Source organism: Pteropus medius, unplaced genomic scaffold (genome assembly GCF_902729225.1).
Source record: "Pteropus medius unplaced genomic scaffold, Ma_sr-lr_union100, whole genome shotgun sequence".
Classification (NCBI taxonomy): domain Eukaryota; kingdom Metazoa; phylum Chordata; class Mammalia; order Chiroptera; family Pteropodidae; genus Pteropus; species Pteropus medius.
Genome location: NW_024354499.1, coordinates 17,665,967 through 17,685,064, shown reverse-complemented (window position 1 = coordinate 17,685,064; position 19,098 = coordinate 17,665,967). Strand labels below are relative to the sequence as shown.

General features: G+C 37.2%; 1 protein-coding gene and 1 pseudogene across 5 annotated transcripts in view; one reads left to right on the top strand and one right to left on the bottom strand.

The window, feature by feature from the left end:
* Positions 1-19,098, bottom strand: part of LIMS1 (LIM zinc finger domain containing 1) — a 142,242-nt gene that overhangs the window by 102,662 nt on the left and 20,482 nt on the right. The window contains exon 1 of one of the 5 annotated variants that reach the window (XM_039852619.1): positions 9,080-9,098. The exons of the other annotated variants lie outside the window; for them this stretch is intronic. The gene's annotated coding sequence lies outside the window, so the exon portion shown is untranslated. Of the gene's footprint in view, positions 1-9,079; positions 9,099-19,098 lie in introns of those variants that run through there. 5 annotated transcript variants of the gene reach the window in all.
* Positions 16,666-16,781, top strand: LOC120594681 (uncharacterized; annotated as a pseudogene).

Genomic DNA, 19,098 nt, shown 5'->3' with positions numbered 1-19,098 from the left:
GCACTGTCCTAATTAGTTGAAACCACACATTCTGATTGGTCATTATGGAGCCACTATGGTCAGTAAACACACAAATGAAGATATAGTTGCACAGCTCCAACTGGACAAGGAAAGTCTCAGTTTCATTGGTCGAAATACAATACCAGGAGCTTCTTCATAACAATTGGCTCAGGCAGCATGAACATAGTGCAGGAGGCTTGGCAGTTCAGTCTGTGGCTTTTCCCTGCCATGCAGTATGTGTGAGAGGCCTCCGTAAACAATGGCTGCTAGACTCTATATTTAGGTCCAATTAACCACAGGAGTACACTCTATATTTAGGTCCAATTAACCACAGGAGTACTTCTTAGCAGGTATATTCTTTCTTGGGGTTGACAAATGTCCACATAAAAATTAGCAAGGTGTCGGGGAGAGGGAAGTATGAGCAGACAGAGCACAGAGGATTTTTAGGGCAGTGAAAATAACCATCTATATTATACCATAATGATAGATACATTTGCCCAAACCCACAGACTGTACAATACCCAGAGTGAACCCTAATGTACACTATGGACTTTGAGTGACTGTGATGTGTCAATGTGGGTTTACCAACTGTAACAAATATACCATTTTCGTTAGGGATGGTAATAGTCAAGGGGAGGTTATGCATGTGTGGGGCAGGGGGTATATGGGAAATATCTGTACCTTCCCCTCAACTTTGTGGTGAACCTAAAACTGCTCAAAAGATTAAAAAGGTTAAAAAAAAAACTAGTAAGGCACTGTAAAAACTGGATAACATTCAATTAGTCTCCAACTCGGCCATCAAAAATTTGAAGCCAATTCTACATTAAGTTTATAATTCTGCTATTTCCATAAGAGCCACATAATGAGTTCCATATAATAAAACCATGACCAGCCCACAAACGTCTGCTTAAGTCCAAAGTGTAGCTGGAAAAGGAGATGGCAGAGCAGCCACTATGGAAACCAAGGACTTTGGTTCAAATCTCTACAATGGTTTCATGGGGGATGATCATCTTGAGCAAATTATTTAATACTGCTGAGCTTCACATTTCTCATCTATAAAACAGATGTAGAAATACCTGCCCTGCGAATTTCATTCTGTATGCAAGCTCAAATATGAATAGTGCAACTAACAGTCATGAAGGACAACATATCATTCCTCCTCTCAAACCCAATTTGGGGCTGGTCAAGGTAACAGGGCACAGAGGAGTCCAAAGTTCAGCAGGTGGGGTAAAGGGTCTGAGTCAGAGCTATCAGTACATGCAGATGGGAAGTCTTGGGCAGCGGGGAGCAGCCAGATGAGAAAAAAGCCCCAACAAAGGCTCTTCTCAAATCCTGGGAGAGCTTCTTCTGTTAAGTATCAAGTTATTCTTAAGTAGGGAATGACTTACACAGTCTGTGTCTTTAAAGTGCTTAAACAAAAGCATACTTTCTTTCCAAAGCTTTAATCATCTGTTCTCCTTTAAAATTTCTTTCCCTGATTTTGTCTAGCTTTTTATGTCTCCTAGAGAAACTGCATACACTTAAAAATGGAAACTCATCTACAAAACTAATGTATTTTGTACTCTTAGCATAAAAGAGATCCAAAGCCTTGGAAAATCTCCAGACTCAATCAAAAGCAAATTCCACAAAAAGAGAAGACTTTCAGACTAATTCCCTACACACATAAATTGTACTCTCACTCCCAAACTTATTTAGATTCAAACATCTTGTAAATCAGAAGCATGGAAATTGAATAAAGACTTTAAAGCATTATAAGAAAAGCAAATTATACTTCAAACCCAGATCAACCATTTACCAGATGGGAGAAAGAACTTTAGCTTTAATGAGTTCCTCAAAAAACTCCAGAACCTTTACCGTTGCTACTGGCTTTAAGTGGTTCTCTCCCTCAGCCCCTTTCAGTTCTTTGCCCAAATGACACTGCAGTGAAGACTTCTCCAACCACCCTAACTAAATGTGCAATCTCCACCTTCCATCTCCTAGACCTTTCACTAATTCATGTCTCTCTACATAGTTTATCACATCCAATATGTTTTATTTATGATCTACCTACCGCAACAAAGATGTAAGACCCTTAAGGACAGGGAGTTTTGTTTGCTCTGCTTTTACCTTCTTTGCACGGTTGTTTATAAGATTACTTATAAATAAAAAAAATGAAAATGATTTGCAAAGGCTGAATCATGAAGAAATAAAAAATCTGAACAGACCAATTAGTAGTAAAGAGAGTGAATCAGTAACCAAAATCTCCCAAAACAGGAGTCCAGGAACAGATAGCGGCACTGGTGAATTCTACCTAACATTTAAAGAATTAATACCAATCCTTCTCAAACTTGTCCAAAAAATAGAATAGGCGAGAACACTTCCAAACTCATTTTACGAAGATAGCACTACCCTGATACCAAAAAGCAGACAAGGACACTATAAGAGAAGACCATTATAACCCGATATTCCTTATGAATACAGATGCAAAAATCTTCAACAAAATATCAGCAAACTGAATTCAACATTAAAAGGATCATTCACCGTGATCAAGTGGGATTTATTCCAGGGATGCAAAGATGGTTCAATGTCCACAAATTAATGAAATACACCACATTACCAAAATGAAGGATAAAAAAAAAATCACATGATCATCTCAATAGATACCAAAAAAAGCATTTGACAAAATTCAACATCCATTCATGATAGAAACTCAACAAAATGGATATGAAGAGAACATATCTCAACATAATAAAGCCCCAAACGAATATCATTTTTTAAAAAAATGTTTTGCGTACTGGCTGGCATAAAGTAAATACTCAACTGTTAGCTCCCTTTCATTTCTCAAGTCAAAAAAAATGGCCAAACGCTGCTTAATAGGCCAAATACAAAACTCTAAAAGCATGGCCAAAAGATCATTGTGCACAATGAAACATACTGAGGAAAAAGCAGGGTTGCCAGTTACAGTGCTATTCAGTGTAACCCATGATCATAAGATTTTCTTGCAATGAAGTCAGTGGATAAATTGAGAACAAGAATTTATAAACAGTAATTTTACAGAGAAATTTTATATTTGCTGAATCTGAAGAGAAAAAAATTGAGACTGTATTCATATGAATTTTTATTTTATTTTATTTTCTGGTAACTCATTGCCTTTTATTGCTGCATCAGTCAACAATGGACTGGAAATTATTTTTTAAAAAAGAAAAGCCTCAATCATCACTACAGTATGGAAAGCAGTGGATAAGTATGCTTGATGTGGCCCAGAAAGCTGCAGAGCACCAGCAAAGCTAACTCACACTACATGTTCAGAAATGCAATTTATGCTGGATTCTGGGCCAAAAGAGGCATGGATGAAAGAGAGGTGGGTGGAGAGGTAGGCTCAATGGCCATGGGATGCCTCAGGGATCTAGGACAGTTCTAAAATTTAAAAGAATTCCCTAAGACAGGGTTTCTCAGATTTTTATCCTCTATACTCCAATGGCAAAAGAGTCCCAGAGACCAAGGGAAAAGATGACAAAGAGGCATGAGAAAACTGAGAATGACAGATACATACATTACCTTGATTGTGGTTATGATGTCATAAGTCAAAACCTAGAGGGTAAAATTCAAATATAAGTAACCTGTTGTGTGCCAATTATACCTCAAAAAAGAAAAATAAATGGAAGGCAAATAAAAAAGATGTGGAGACAAAGATAGGATTAAGCGGTTAAGATGGAGAAGTAGATAAATGCTGTTGCAGACTCTTCCAATAACCACATCAAAATTACAACTAAATTACATAACAGCCATCCTTGAGAACTACCTGAAGACCAGCTTAACTGAACTTCTACAACTAAGGATATAAGAGGCATGTCAAGACTGGTAGGAGGTACGAAGACACAAAACAGTGACCACATGTCACTGTCAAGATTCAGGAGGGATATTTCAGCTATGGAGGACACCCCTACAGAGCGAGGGGACTCAGCTTCACCCCAGGCCCCCAGCACAGGCCACCAGCGCCAGAAAGAGGAGTACCCATAACATCTGGCTGTGAAAGTCAGTAGGAATTCAATTCAGATGAAATGGAGGACTATTACTGAACCTGGCACATTCTTAAATGGCCCAAGCACAAGCTGTTCGTTCACTCACTAACACTAGCCCTAAGCTCCTGCGAATGAAGAGCAGCTCAAAAAACGCCAGGAACACACCAAGATAAACTTAATTGTCTGGCTTTAGAGCAAGTATTAGAGGGGCAGCCCTTTCACAGGCAGAAGTACTGGCAGGCACCACTGTTCCTTGGATGAGCCTCCTACCACACAGCCAGCAGGAGCAGGCACTACAAGCCTGAGTTGTCATCGAACTGGCTAACATCGCTCTCCCCACCCTAGTGACTCCCTGAGATCCCACTCCACCCAACTTACATGTCCAGCCCGAACCTCTTTCACAGGTGTTCCTCACAAGCAGCTGATCTGGCCTGTGCTGGGGAACTTCTTAATATCTCTCAAAGGTTCAAAAACACCAAACAAGCTAAAGTTGTCAGCGTGTCCTGTACCTCTTACTAAGCAGTCCCAAGCCAGGCACTAGTGGCAGATGGCATCGGTCCACAGCACAGCCTCTACCAGGTGACACCAAGCCCAGCATGGGCAGCTACCAACTGCAGATCACTAAGTAGCTCCTACTACATGGCCCCAAGCTGGACACAGACAGAGGCTGACCTGGGCCTGCACCAAAGCCCCTTCAAAGAGGCCCCAGAACCAACACACTGGTGGCTTGCTTCACACCACACCAGAGCACCATCCAATTAGTGCCACAAACAACATAACCTGAAGGGTAGACTCAAAAGGCACCAGACACTCGATAAAGTAAATACTGCTCTGTGGGGTCAGTTCTCTCACAACAGCTCATCTGTTGTAGTCACTCATCGCTGCCAGTCAGCCTAAGGGGAAATCACAACTACTGATATGACAATAATCAAGGTTCAGTTACAAGAGGAGAGCATACTCAGCCCACACAAGGGACTGAGTATGAGTAGGAAGAATGTGCCATGGGTCTCACATGACATCTACTATAAGGCCACCCGGAAAAGACTGGGAGATGTAGCAGATCTTCCTCTTAGAAATAAACACAGGAAGGCAGCCAAAATGGGAAGACAAAGAAACATATCCAAAATGAAAGAACAACAAAACTCCAGAAAAAGAACTAAACAAAATGGAGGCAAGCAACCTACCAGATGCAGAGTTCAAAACACTGGTTATAAGGATGTTCAAAGAACTTAGGTGACAAACAGATGAACTCAATGAGAACTTGCACAAAGAGAAACCATAAAAAGAATCAGTCAGGAATGAAGAATACAATAACTGAAAGGAAGAATACACTATAAGGAATCAACATACTAGATGAAACAGAGTATCGAATCAGCAATTTGGAAGATAAGGTAGCAGAAAATACCCAATCGAAACAGCAAAAAAATAATAATAACGAGGATAGTTTAAGGGACCTATGGCACAACATCAAGCATAACAACATTCAAATCATAAGGGTAATAAAAGGAAAAAAGAGAAAGAATCGAAAACTAATTTGAAGAGATAATGACTAAAAACTTCCCTAACCTAGCGCAGAAAATAGACATATAAATCCAGAAAGCACATAGAGTCCCAAACAAGATGAACTCAAAAGGCCCACAACCAAGACATATCGTTAAGTAAAATGCCAAAGGTTAAAGACAAAGAAAAATCGTAAAAGCAGCAAGAGAAAAGCACTAAGCTATATACAAAGGAGTGCTCATAAGAGCATCAGCTGATTTCTCAACAGAAACTTTGCAAGCCAGAAGGGATTAGCATGAAATATTCGAAGTGATGAAAAGTAAGGACCTACAACCAAGACTACTCTACTCAGCACAGCTATCATTTAGAATTGAAGGAGAGATAAACAGCTTTCCAGACAAGAAAAGAGCTGAAGGAGTTCATCAATATCAAACCAGTATTACAAGAAATGTTAGAGGAACTTCTTTAAGAAGAGAAAGAAAAAGAAAAAAAGATCACAAAAGGCAGTAAATACATTCCTGTCAATAATCACTTTACCTTTACATGGATTAAATGCTCCAATCAAAACTATAGGGTGGCTGAACAGATGAGGAAACAAGATGAATACATACGCTGTCTACCAGAGACCCATTTCATATCAAAAGACACACTTAGAGTGAAAGTAAAGAAATAGAAAAAGATATTTCATGCAAAAGGGAATAAAAAAAAAAAAAAGCTGGGATAGCAATACTTGGACAAGATAGACTTTAAAACAAAGGATATAACGAAAGACAAAGAAAACATTTCATAATGATAAAGGGATCAATCGAACAATAGGCTATAACCCTTGTAAACATTTATGCATCTAATGTAGGAGCATCTAAATATATATAGCGGATATTGACAGACGCAAAGAGAAAGATCAATAGTAATACAGTCATAGTAGGGGATTTTAATACCCCATTGACATCAATTAACAGATCATTCAAACAGAAAATTAACAAGGAACATCGGCCTTAAATGACACATTATACCAAATAGATTTAACTGATATGGAACCAGAAAGACCGCAAATACCCATAGCAATCTTGAGAAAGTTGGAGGTGTCACACTACCTGATATCAAACTATATTACAAAGCTATAGTAATCAAAATAGCATGGTACTGACATAAAAACAGACACGTATCAATGGACCAGAGTCAAGAACCCAGCAATAAACCCACAACTATATGGTCTATTAAAACATGACAAAGGAGGCAAGAAGATACAGTGGGTAAAGACAGTCTCTTCAATAAATGGTAATGGGAAAACTGGATACATACATGCGAAAAAATTGAAGTAGACCAACTTTTTATATCATGTCCAAAAATAAACTCAACATGGATTAAAGACTAAATATAAGACCCCAAACCACAAAACCAGTAGAAGAAAACACAGGCAGTAAACTCTCTGCCTTAGTAATATATTTTTTGGATATATCTCCTTGGGCAATGTAAACAAAGGAAAAAATAAACCAATGGGTCTACATCAAACTAAAAAGTTTTTGCACAGCAAAAAAAAAAAAAATTAATACAATGAAAAGACAACCTTCTGGATAGGAGAAGATATTTGCCAATGATACACTCAATATGGGGCTAATAGCCAAAATATATAAAGAACTCATGCCCAGGAAAAACCAAACAATCCAATTTAAAAAAAAAAAAATGAGCAAAAGACCTGAATATACATTTCTCCAAAGACGACATACAGATGGTCAATAGACATATGAAAAGATGCTCAGTCACTAATCACCAGAGAAATGCAAAGTAAAACCACGATGAGATATCACCTCACACCTGTCAGAATGGCCATCATCAATATGGCCATCATCAATAAATCACCAAACAAGTGTTAGCAAGGATGTGAGAAAAGGAACTCTCATTGTACTGTTGATGGGATTGCAAATTAGTACAAAAAGAGAAAACAGCCTCATAAATACAGAAAACAAACTCATGGTTGCTAGATGGAAGGGGGTTTGGGAGGCTGGGTGAAAAAGGGGAAGGAATTAAGAAATACAAATTGACAGTTACAAAATAGTCACAGGGATGTAAAGTATAGCATATGGAATACAGTCAACAATAGAATGATAACTATGAATGATGTCAGGTGGGTACTAGACTTATCGGGGGGATTACTTCATAAGTTATATAGATGTCTAACCACTATGTTGTACACCTGACACTAATATAATATTGAATGTCTACTGTAATTGAAAAAGAAAAAAAAATAAAAAATAAAAGACAGGGTTAAGATGTAAATCCCATGATAAAAAAGCTTCAGTTGCTCAAATCCTCCTTTGAAATAATTTTTCTACTGCCTTTGGCCACCCTATTTTATGTGTCTTCATTTTAGTACAGTTTTGTAACTGCTGCACTAAATTCACATTTTCTAATAGAACTTCACCCTTTACCCATCTTTTTTAAAATTTAAGGGTCAGAGGTTCTTGGCCTGGAGGCAGGCTGTTAGTCAAATCTGGCTGAGCTTCAGAAGAACAGATGGTAACAAATGAAATATTCTCCCTCGGCAAATTTCTGACAGTCTCTCAGTTGCCCCGCTCCATACACTGGACAGCTCTCCTAAATAATATCTTGAAGTCCATGCCTCTCTATCGCTATTTTCTTATCATACAGGATTATGTGCTAAATGCTCAAAAACTAAAAAGTGAGTTTCTTCAAAGAAGGAAAATATTAAATGTTTAAGATTCACTGTCTAACGGCTATTATTTCTACTTTTATCACTACATTAATAAACATTTACATAATATTATGTGAGCCTGTTTTGTTCACTACAGAATGCTATTCCAATGTAAGGTACTATAACATTTTTATGAGTATCTACTGTTCCACTTTAGTCAAATCATGTAAATAATGAGCAATTATATACGAACATGTTCATTTTCAGAGGTAGTCACTGTTTGCAAATAGCTCAGAGAATGTTTGCAAATAGCTCAGAATAGAAGACTAGTGGCTCTAAACAGTCCATAGTCAGTAGTCTCACTAATAAGACTACAGAATCACTTATTTAGTCCCTGATTTCCATATAAGATGTAATATGATCAGGGACCCAGACTTATAAACTTTACATAGTATTTAGCTCTTAGTTTCACCATCCTTAAAAAGACCTTTTTGCCTTCTTTAGATAACCTCACAGGTTACCAAAAAATACAACCTTTGGCCTTCTTGTTGTTCTTACCATATTTATGAACATTTTCATTTCTCTGCTGGACTATAACCTTTGCATCCTTCACAATAAATAATACACAGAGATATTTAATACTGCAGGAAGGAAAGGAATAGATACAAATAAGATTTCTATAACTCTATTTATAGCCCAGACATATTAACAAGAATATCAAACATTTGAAATGTATAAGCAACTTTGAAAAATGTTACCACATTAGTTAAAAAGCTTATCCATCCCCCCTCCACCACCACCACCACCAGGTAGCTTAATCAGTGTTCCTATGGACTGAGTTTTTCTGAAGAGTCCATTGTTCTAGCTAGCTGAGGGCTAACACTTCAGGTGAAGGAAGAGCGGCTCTGTGCCTCCCCTTTCCCACCTCTCCCCACCACACCACAGGGCTGGGTATCTTCAGTCTGGTCCCTCTTCCTCAAGGTCTGCTGCTCATGCCCGCTACTTGTGCTGCTGACCTCCAAAGCTCTCCTTTTCTGGCTCCTCCTTGCTAACTTTTCCTGTTCTCCACCGCCTCCCGGGTTCCTCTGAGATGCTACTACTTTCACTGTGAATCAAGTCATCAGAGTATACAGAATATAACCTCTTTGAGTCATAGGCTCTTTTTCTATTCTGTATCTGTTTGCTTCTGGGAGTTTAGGGCCTCATTAGTTTGCCATTAAAAGGTTCCTCCCTTACCACAAAACTGCTAGCAACTTCTGGATTCCAGAGATTCTGGGTATCTATCTGAAAAGCTGATCTCTTCAGGGCCAGAGAGAATACTGTATTACTGTAATGTCTTGATTTACTTTTCTCCACACAAACAACTAATAGTTCGACTCCATCTAAGTCGAGGAAACAAGTACTCCATAATTCTTGTAAACATACCCTACAAGCAAAGATTTACATATGACATTCTCCATTTATGTAGCAGTAAACAAGCTAAAAAATATTCTAGCATTATTTTTTCCCGAAATAAATATTTATCCCATCTTATCATTCTCTCCCCTCTACATTTAAAAAACAGAATGATGAGAAAGGAGTCTCTTCAACAAATGTTGGGAAAACTGGATATACATATGCAAAAGGACAAAGATGGACCCTTATATTAAAGTATACACAAATATTAACTTGAAATGGATTAAAGATCTAAATGTAAAACCCAATATTATAAAACTCCTAGAAGAAAACATAGGGGAAAAGCTGCATGACACTGGACTGGGCAATGACTTCTTGAATATGAAACCAAAAGCATAGGCAACAAAAGCAAAAATAGACAAATGGGACTATTTCAAATTCATAAACTTTTGTGCATCAAAGGATACAATCAACAAGGCAAAAAGTCAACTTCTGAAATGGGAAAAATATCTGCAAATCACATATGTGATAAGGGGTTAATATTCAGAATATGTAAAGAATGACAACAACAACAAAATCAAATAACCCAACTAAAAAATAGGCAAAGGTCTTAGAATAGGTATTTCTCCAAAACTGACATACAAATAGCCAACAAGCATATGAAAGATGCTCAACATCACTAATCATCAGGGAAATGCAAATCAAAACCACAATGAGATACCAACTCACAACCATTAGGATGGCTACTACCAAAACAAAAACATTGAAACAAAACAGAAAATAACAAGTGCTGGTAGAGATGTAGAGAAGCTGGAAACCCTTACGCGTTGTTGGTGGGACTGTAAAATAGTGCAACTGCTATGGAAAACAATATGGCGGTTCCTCAAAAAATTAAAAATGGAACTACTGTATAATCCAGCAATCCACTTCTAGGTATATATCAAAGAGAATTGAAAGCAGGGTCTCAATGAGATATCTGAACATCCATGTTCACAGTAGCACTATTCACAATACCAACATACATAAGCAACCCAAATGTCTATTAATCAATGAATGGATAAACAAAATGTGGTATCTACATATAACAGAATACTAAGCAGCCTTAAAAAGGAAGGAAATTCTGTCACATGAAAGAAGTCTGAGAACATTATGCTAAGTGAAACAAGCCAGTCATAAAAGAGCAAATACTGTAAAGTTTCACTTATATGAAATATCTGAAGTAGTGAAATCCATAAAAGTAGAGAGTAGAATGGTGGTTACCAGGGGCTATGGAGATGGGGAATTGGGGAGCTGTAGTTTAATGGACATAGAGTTTCAGTTTTGTAAGATGAAAGGTTCTGGAGATTTGTTTCACAACAATGTAACTGTACATACCACTAATGAACTCTTTACACTTAAAAATAATTAAAATGATAAAATTATTATATATATATTTTTTACCACAACAATAAAAACAGCATGATGTATTTGAAAGAGTGAGTTTGAGTCTTATAGATCCAAGTTTGAAATCCAGTCAGTTCTGCCACTTACTGTGTTGCCTTGGGAAAGTTACCCTCTGACAGTCTCCTCATCTATATAAATGAGGGTATAAATAATATATATCTTAAAAAGTTGATCTGAAAATTAGATGAGAACTGCTAACACAGAAGACACTCAGAGTTGGATTCTTTAATTCTACCCCCAGGGACTGCATCAATGCAGCACCATCATCAAAGCAGCTAATTCGAATTAAAGGCTTACTGAGTCATGCACTGCTCTAGGTGGTTCCCTAGGAATCTGCATTTAATCCTCACAAGAAGGAAAGCAGGCAGGATTGCAATCCCCACTTTGCTGATGAGGAAAGTGAAGTGAGAAATGACCTAGAATGCCCAGACCCCAAAGCAAGTGATGGGAAAGGAGTCTCCATAAACCCTGAGACACTTATTTTTACTTCACATAGACATGAGACAGAAAATTCTAGCATGCAGAAAATAAAACAGTATAAAAACAAAAAGGGGCATAACATATAAAACAGACCAGAAGGATAGTGTTCCTAAAGGTGAATTAAATGATCACATAGGATTAAGAAAAATAACTTTTTATATTTCCAATTTTCATTTCCAAAGACTGGTTTAAAAGATCTAATCTCACTACCTATCTTTTTAAAAAGTTCATTTCTTCCCTAAGCAATCATTTTAATATTCAGTCATTTTTGGAGACAATTTTAACTCTACCTCACAATGCAGTTTAAATCAATTTACTTCTTACTTCTTCTTCTAAGACAGAAAAGAGCTTGTTAACATCCTCTATGATTACTAAATGACTAATTATGTGCTAACCATATTTTATCAGAGACTTTTGTTCCTAACAAATTTTAAAGCATCCACTTTAGTAACCTTGCCAGAAATTCTACCACCTTGGCTAAGCCCTAACATGAAAACATCAGTATAGCAACCTTATATTTCATCCTACCTCAACCATCCTTGGGTAATGTATACAGGGTATCCAAGAGAAAAAAGTTACCTCTTAGCTTTAACAGTACCCACAGTGAACAAGGCTGAGTTGAAAGAAGTATTTCAGTAGTCAATTCAGTTATGGAGCAATTCTGGGTTTAGACAGAAATGGACCTGGAGGAACCTCAGAGATCTGTCTAGCACACATACTTCCTGAAACCACAGGTTTCTCTTAAAGAGCTGGAGTAGAGCTCTGGCCTGCCTGTTCAGTAACCCTGGCTTATGGGTCAGTACATGGCCATTTTGGATGATTACAAAAGACAGGTTCCTTCAGGATATACTGTGTTAGCCACACCTATTTATGCTGTTGTCATCTCTCATATCTTTCTGACAACCCCAATTTCAGTTTCAGCCCCAACATGACAACATAGCTATAGCAACTTTACATACATTCCACTTCAACCACCTTTGGGAAACTTTTTTGCATGTTCAATCTCAATATGTACCAAGACCTAAGCTAACAGTTTTATATGAGAAAAAGACAGCATAATGGTAAAAGCAGCTGAAAGACAGAGGTTTTTTAAATTAAATTTACTGGGGTGACATTGGTTAATAACATTATATGTTTCAAGTATACAATTCTATAATTAATCATCTGTATATTGCATTTTGTGCTCACTGTCCAAAGTCTAATCTCCCTCCATCACCATACATTTGATCTCCTTACCCTCTTTAACCTCCCCACTCTGGCAACCACCTTTCTGTTGTATTTGAGTTTGTTTTGTTTGGTGCTTTCTGTTTTATACCCCACATGAGTGAAATCTTGTATTTTTCTTATATTTTTCCATCTGACTTATTTTGCTTAGCATGATACTTTCAAGATCCATCCATGCTGTCACAAATAGCAGTATTTCATCCTTTCTTATGACTAATAGTCCATTGTATATATGTACCATTTCTTTATCCAGTCATCTATCAAAGGACACTTGGGTTATTTCCATGTCTTCGCTGCCATGTATAATGCTGCAATGAACACAGGGGTACATAAGTCTTTACAAATAAATGTTTTCAATTTGTACTGAGTCATATGGTAGCTTTATTCTTAATTTTTGAGGAACCTCCATACCATTCTCCATAGTGGTTGCACCAATTTTACATTACCACTAACAGTGTATGATAGTTCCTTTTTCTCCACATCATCTCCAACACTTATTTCTTATCTTATTGATAATAGCCATTTTAACAAGTGTAAAGTGGTATTTCATTGTGGTTTTGATTTGCATTCCCTTATAGCTAGTGGAGTTGAGCATCTTTTCATGTATCTGTTGGCCATTTGTATATCTTCTTGAGAAAAGTGTCTATTCAGGCCCTCTGCTCATTTCTTGATAAGATGGTTTTGTTGTTGTTGTTGTTTAGTTGTATGAGTTCTTTATGTATTTTGGATATAAGCCCCTTATTGAAGGTTATGTTTGCAAATATCTTCTCCCATTCCATTGGTTTTTTGTTTTGTTGATGGTTTCTTTTGTTGTGCAAAGTTTTTTATTTTGATGTAGTCCCATTTATTTATTTTTGCTTTTACTTCTCTTGCCTTTGGAGTGAAGTTCATAAAATCCTCTCTGAGATCAAGGTCATAAGTTTAGTGCCTATGTTTTCTTCTATGTATTTTATTGTTTCAGGTCTTGTGTTTATATCTTTAATACATTTTGAGGTAACTCTGGTGTATGGTGTCAAATAGCAATCTAGTTTCACTCTTTTGCATGTGGCTTTCCAATTTTCCTAACACTACTTTCTGAAGAGATTTTCTTTTCTCCATTGTATGTTTCTGGCTCCTTTAAGACTGGGTTTGGATTCTGCCAACAGACAGCCCTCAAACTTGAACTGCAACATCAGCTCTTCCCTGGGTCTCCAGACAGCAGGCCTACTCTGCAGATTTCATAAACATGTGAGTCAATTCTTTAAAATCAATCAATCTCTCTCTACACACACACACACGCTCACACATACCATTAGCCTTGAACCACAATGTTCGCAAAACCAACGGTCATTTATCAAGCACACACAGACACACAGAAGGCTTCATCCTGGCCCTACTAAAAGTATACTTTAGGGAGAAATATTGGTTAAAGGTTTTTTTTACTAATTCGACAAATATTGATTGAGTGCTTTAATAGGCATTCTTCTAGATGTTGTAGACATATCAATGAACAAAACAGAAAAATCCTTGCCTTGGTGGTACTAAATAGTATAGACAGATAACAAAATTAAAATCTGTCCATCCATCCAAGCCCCGTGTGTGTGTGCGTGCGTACGTGTGCATGTGTGTTTGTGTCAGAAGATAAGCTCCAGAACAGTAAGCACAGAAGGGAAATCAGAGGTGTCAGGGAAAGGAGAGTTGAAATTTTTGATAGGGTAGTTGGGAAAGGCCTCACTGAGAAGGCCATATGTGAAAAAGTCCCACAGGTGGTGAAGAGTGGGCCCTGTGGACAAAGCATCTTGGAGAGAAGAACAGCTGATAAAAAAAGGTCCTGGGATGAGAGCCTGGCTGGTAAGTTTGAGTAACAGCAAGGAGGCATATGTGGCTGAAGAGGAATGAATGAGTAGGATATGAGTGCAGAGAGGAGCAGGAGGTCAGAAACTGTGGAAACTTGTAGGTCACTGTTAAAGACCATGGCTTTTCCTTGGGGTAAAATGGAGACCCACGGGAGGTCTTTGAACTAGATCTGACTTAGGTTTTAACAAGATCATTTGGGAACTGTTTAAAGAACAGAGTGGGGCAGGGTGGAGAGAGCAAGGGAAAAAAGCAAAGAGACTAGTTAGTAGGCTATTATAACACAGATGAGAGGTGATGGCAATCTAATTTTATTTACACGCTCGTTTACTCATTCAGCAATTAGTTATGGGATGCCCACTCTGTGCCAGACCCTCTGCCAGCCCCAGGAATAGAGTTCAACTCCCCACAGAAGGAGCACCAGAAAGGCATTCTCCACCACTTCTTCACAGGGGCAAGAAATGAAGAGGTCAAAGGACTCTCCAAACCATAAACTCCTTGGTGGTGCGGGCTCCATGTGCTGACTGCTAAATCTCCAGCACCTAGAATAGTCCCTGGGTAAATATTTGTAGAATAAATAACTATCAAATAATGGTTTTCAAGGATGATTAATGTCTAACCATTTTATAAATGTTTGCCTATTTGTTTAAATGTTGATCAACTCACTGAAAATACTATAAAAGCACACAAACGCTGCTCACAAGTACATGTTGAAGGAGACTCTCCAGATTCCACAGCAACTATACCACCATATATGTTTAATTTCACATAGGTTTTATTTGAAGGTAGAGGGTAATAAGATGTTTTAAAAAGTAAAAAAAAAAAAGAAAGAAAGAAAGAAAATATTTTAAATAAAAATGTGATCCCTACTAAGAAATTTGATTTTGATAATGTCCTTTCACAATTCTGAAGTGGTTTTTAATGTAATACAAAACTAACAGCATGCTGTAAAACACAAGTAGTAGTCTGCAAGTTATTAAGACAGTTGATTGTAAGACCACAATAAGAAAGCTTTATTTTCTTACTTCTTATGGAACATAAGTAATTAAACATTACAAACAATTAAAATCAAGTCATATTTATAGACTAAGAAATCAAAATAAACTTTTTCAATTACATGCAATGTGAATTACTTGAAAACACACTTTAGAAGCTATGTTCAAATGTTTTTATGCTGCGAAGGACATTTAAAAATTCTCAGAAACCAATTCCCAGGTTCTCTAGACTAGCATTCCTAACAACTATAAAAGTCAAAGATTATTACAATTACCTATCTCCACAGCTTTCTGAAGAGGACTTTACATGCAAACTCTTAGTTAAAGCCAATTATTCCATACAGAATAACTTCCTGGAAGAGATGGTTAGCTCCCTGCTCAATCAATCCTGACAGTGGGAACCAAGTCATTGTGGCAGAATTTCTGCAGTGGTATTTTCCTACCTCTAAATGTGTTCTTAAAAAGTTTTTAATACTTGATGTAAAAGTATATTTGTCTCTATTATATTTTGCAGACTAAGCCAATTTGACTTTCTCACAATTAAAAAAAAAAAAAAAAAAAGAGGATGAGAAATGCCATAACAGTAAAGGCATTTTGAGTACTATAAAAATACATACATGCTCTAGTGGGCTTACAGAACGAATCCTGCAATTTGAAGGAAAGAAAAGGTAATCAATTTTAAATCTATGATTACCTCTCAGGAAAGAGTGAAGAAATCAAATAGAGTCACTATAGTCAAGCTGCTAAATTATTAAAATCAAGTAGGCTGAGACATGAAAAACATTCTACTCTTGCTTTAACTAGTCTAGGAACTTATACTTTTCAACTTTTCAGTTGTGTATTAATGCCTAGAGATTATATAAATCCTATAGATAACCCTCTGCAAAACTTAGGACAGAAGTTTCATGTGTCCAGACTACCTGACATTCATTATCCAGAGAGCCTGACATCATTATCCAGACCACCAGACATCTATAAGATTACCATCTTGGGACGTGGTTCAGGGTGGCATGGCCATAGACCATGGACCATGGCTCCACTGGGCCGTGAACCCAGGACCTTCTGCATGTAAAGCAGTTAGCACGTCTGCTTTACATGCATAAGGTCCTGGGTTCACGCCCCAGTGGAGCCATGGTCCATGGTCTACGGCCATGCCACCCTGAACAAGCCCGATGTCTGATCTCGGAAGCTAAGTAGGGTCGGGCCTGGTCGGTACTTGGATGGGAGACTACCTAGGAAAACCTGGTGCTGTAGGCATAAATAATAAAAAGTTAAAAAAAATAAAAAAATAAAAAAGATTACCATCTTGAACCAATCCAGAGGCTAACAGTGCAAGATTGATTCTTCTCAAGAATGTGCTTTATAAGAATACTCAGCTTCTTTCTTCTTTGGAGCACTATTGATATTGCCTAGCTGTATTTATGATTTGCAAATACCAAGATCCTTGAATAAATTTTTATCATTTCTAGCCAATGCCTCCTGATTCATTTACCCTTGGCTGACACCTTCCAGTATATGTCAGAGAGACAGCAACAAGAATTACCACAATGACTTTCTTTCTACTCTTGCATCTATAATTTTTCAGGTTTATGATAGTCTGAGGTTATTTTTGTTTGCTAGAAAATGTTCACTTAACAGTAAGACCTTGTCTTTTATCTTTATTATACGTTCAGCCTTTTGTTTTTCACAGGTCATAAAGACATCATCATGCTTATTAGTAGAAATAAATCAATTCACTCTCAAACTAACACACACACAAAGTTGGGTACCTTGACATTAACAATCTCATGAATCACGTTACATGTAAGTCTTTGAAACTTTAACTTACAGAAACTACCTATTCTCTTATTTTGAATAAAGGGGGTAAAAGATATGAATCTCACAGTAAGTCCAATGTGTTATAAAAATGTCAGTTCATGAGTCCCATGTTAAAACTACTAAGCCTTATCAATGAAAAAACTATAGTCCCAAGAAATGTGGTTCCATTTTGTAATCTATTTCTAAATATGTAAATTACAACTCATTTTTTTTTAAACAGTCGAGTTTTCAATAGGCTGGTGGTTCCCCAAAAGGTTCAACATAGAATTACCATATGATCCAGCCATTCCACTCCTAAGCATGTACTCAAAAGAATTAAGAGCAGTAACTCAAACAGATTCTTGTACACCAATGTTCACAGCAGCATTACTCACAATAGCCAGAAGGTGGAAATAATCCAAACGTCTATCAACAGGTAAATGGATAAACAAAATGTGGTATATACATACAATCGAATATTATTCAGTTATAACAGGAACACAATTCTGATACATGATACAATATGATGAACCTTGAGGACATTATACTAAATGAAATAAGCCAGTCATGAAAAGACAAATATGGCATGATTCCACTTATATGAGGAAGCTAGAAGAGTTAAATTCATAGAAAGTAAAACAGAGGTCCCCAGGGGTTGGGGGAAGGTGAGAATGTGAAGTTATTGTTTAATGGGGATAGTTTCTGAAAACAGTGGTGATAGTTATCACACAATGTTAATGTGAACTTAATGTCACCGAACTGTACACTTAAAAATGGTTAAATGGTAAATTTTTAAATTATGTATGTTTTACCATAATAAATAAGGAAAAAACAAAAACAATTAGAAATGAGAAATAAACTGGAAAAAAAATGAGTCATGTTTTTGAAGAATTTTCACTTCTACTATTTCATTATTATTCTTTTCATTTTATAAATGAGGAAATTGAGGTCCAAATGCCAAATTAGGGGCAAAGCATGGATCATAACTACAGCTGATGGGCTCTACAGCTTAGCACCCTCTACAGTCTAGCATATGGTACTTCTAAGTGCAAGTCTGCCCTCTCTCAGATAGCCTTTCTTCTTACTATCTCATTCTTCTTACTTCTCTTAAAGCTTTCCTCTTCCTACACCAACCTTCATCTGAACAATTTAATGATCACCACAAGGCAAAAACATTATTCAAAAGACTAGGAAGAAAACCTAAAGCCATTTGAAACACATATTTTACAGGAAGATCAGCATACACAACACACTGTGTATCTAGCATCCATTTCCATGTCTGAATATATTAGGATGCTTTCAGCTCCAAGCAATAAAAACAACCCAAAGTCAAACTGATGTAAAGCATGAGAAAATTTATCACACATAATTCGCAGAGCAGAGGCAGAAAGAGATACGTGCATAGAACAGATCAGCAGCTCAATGCCAGAATCAAGAATCCAGGTTCCTTCCATCTTTCTGTGTCAGATTCATGTCAAAACTGGTTCCCTGATGGTCACAAGCTGGTTGCCAGTGGAAATAAGGGCTACGTTTTCATTACTTGAAGACTCATTATTATCATTATTATGAAGGCATGCTTCATTTTTTTCCCTCTCCTCCTGGATCTGACAGAAAATGCTTACCCAAAACAAAAAACAAGTCTTTCCTGATGACTGGGCCAACCTACTTCATGATTACCCCTAGACCATGAACAGGCACCAATGAAAACCATGCTCTGACCAGCTTAGACAAAGGATTCACATAGCTGTCTAGGGGTGAGGGGTAAATAACTGGGGGA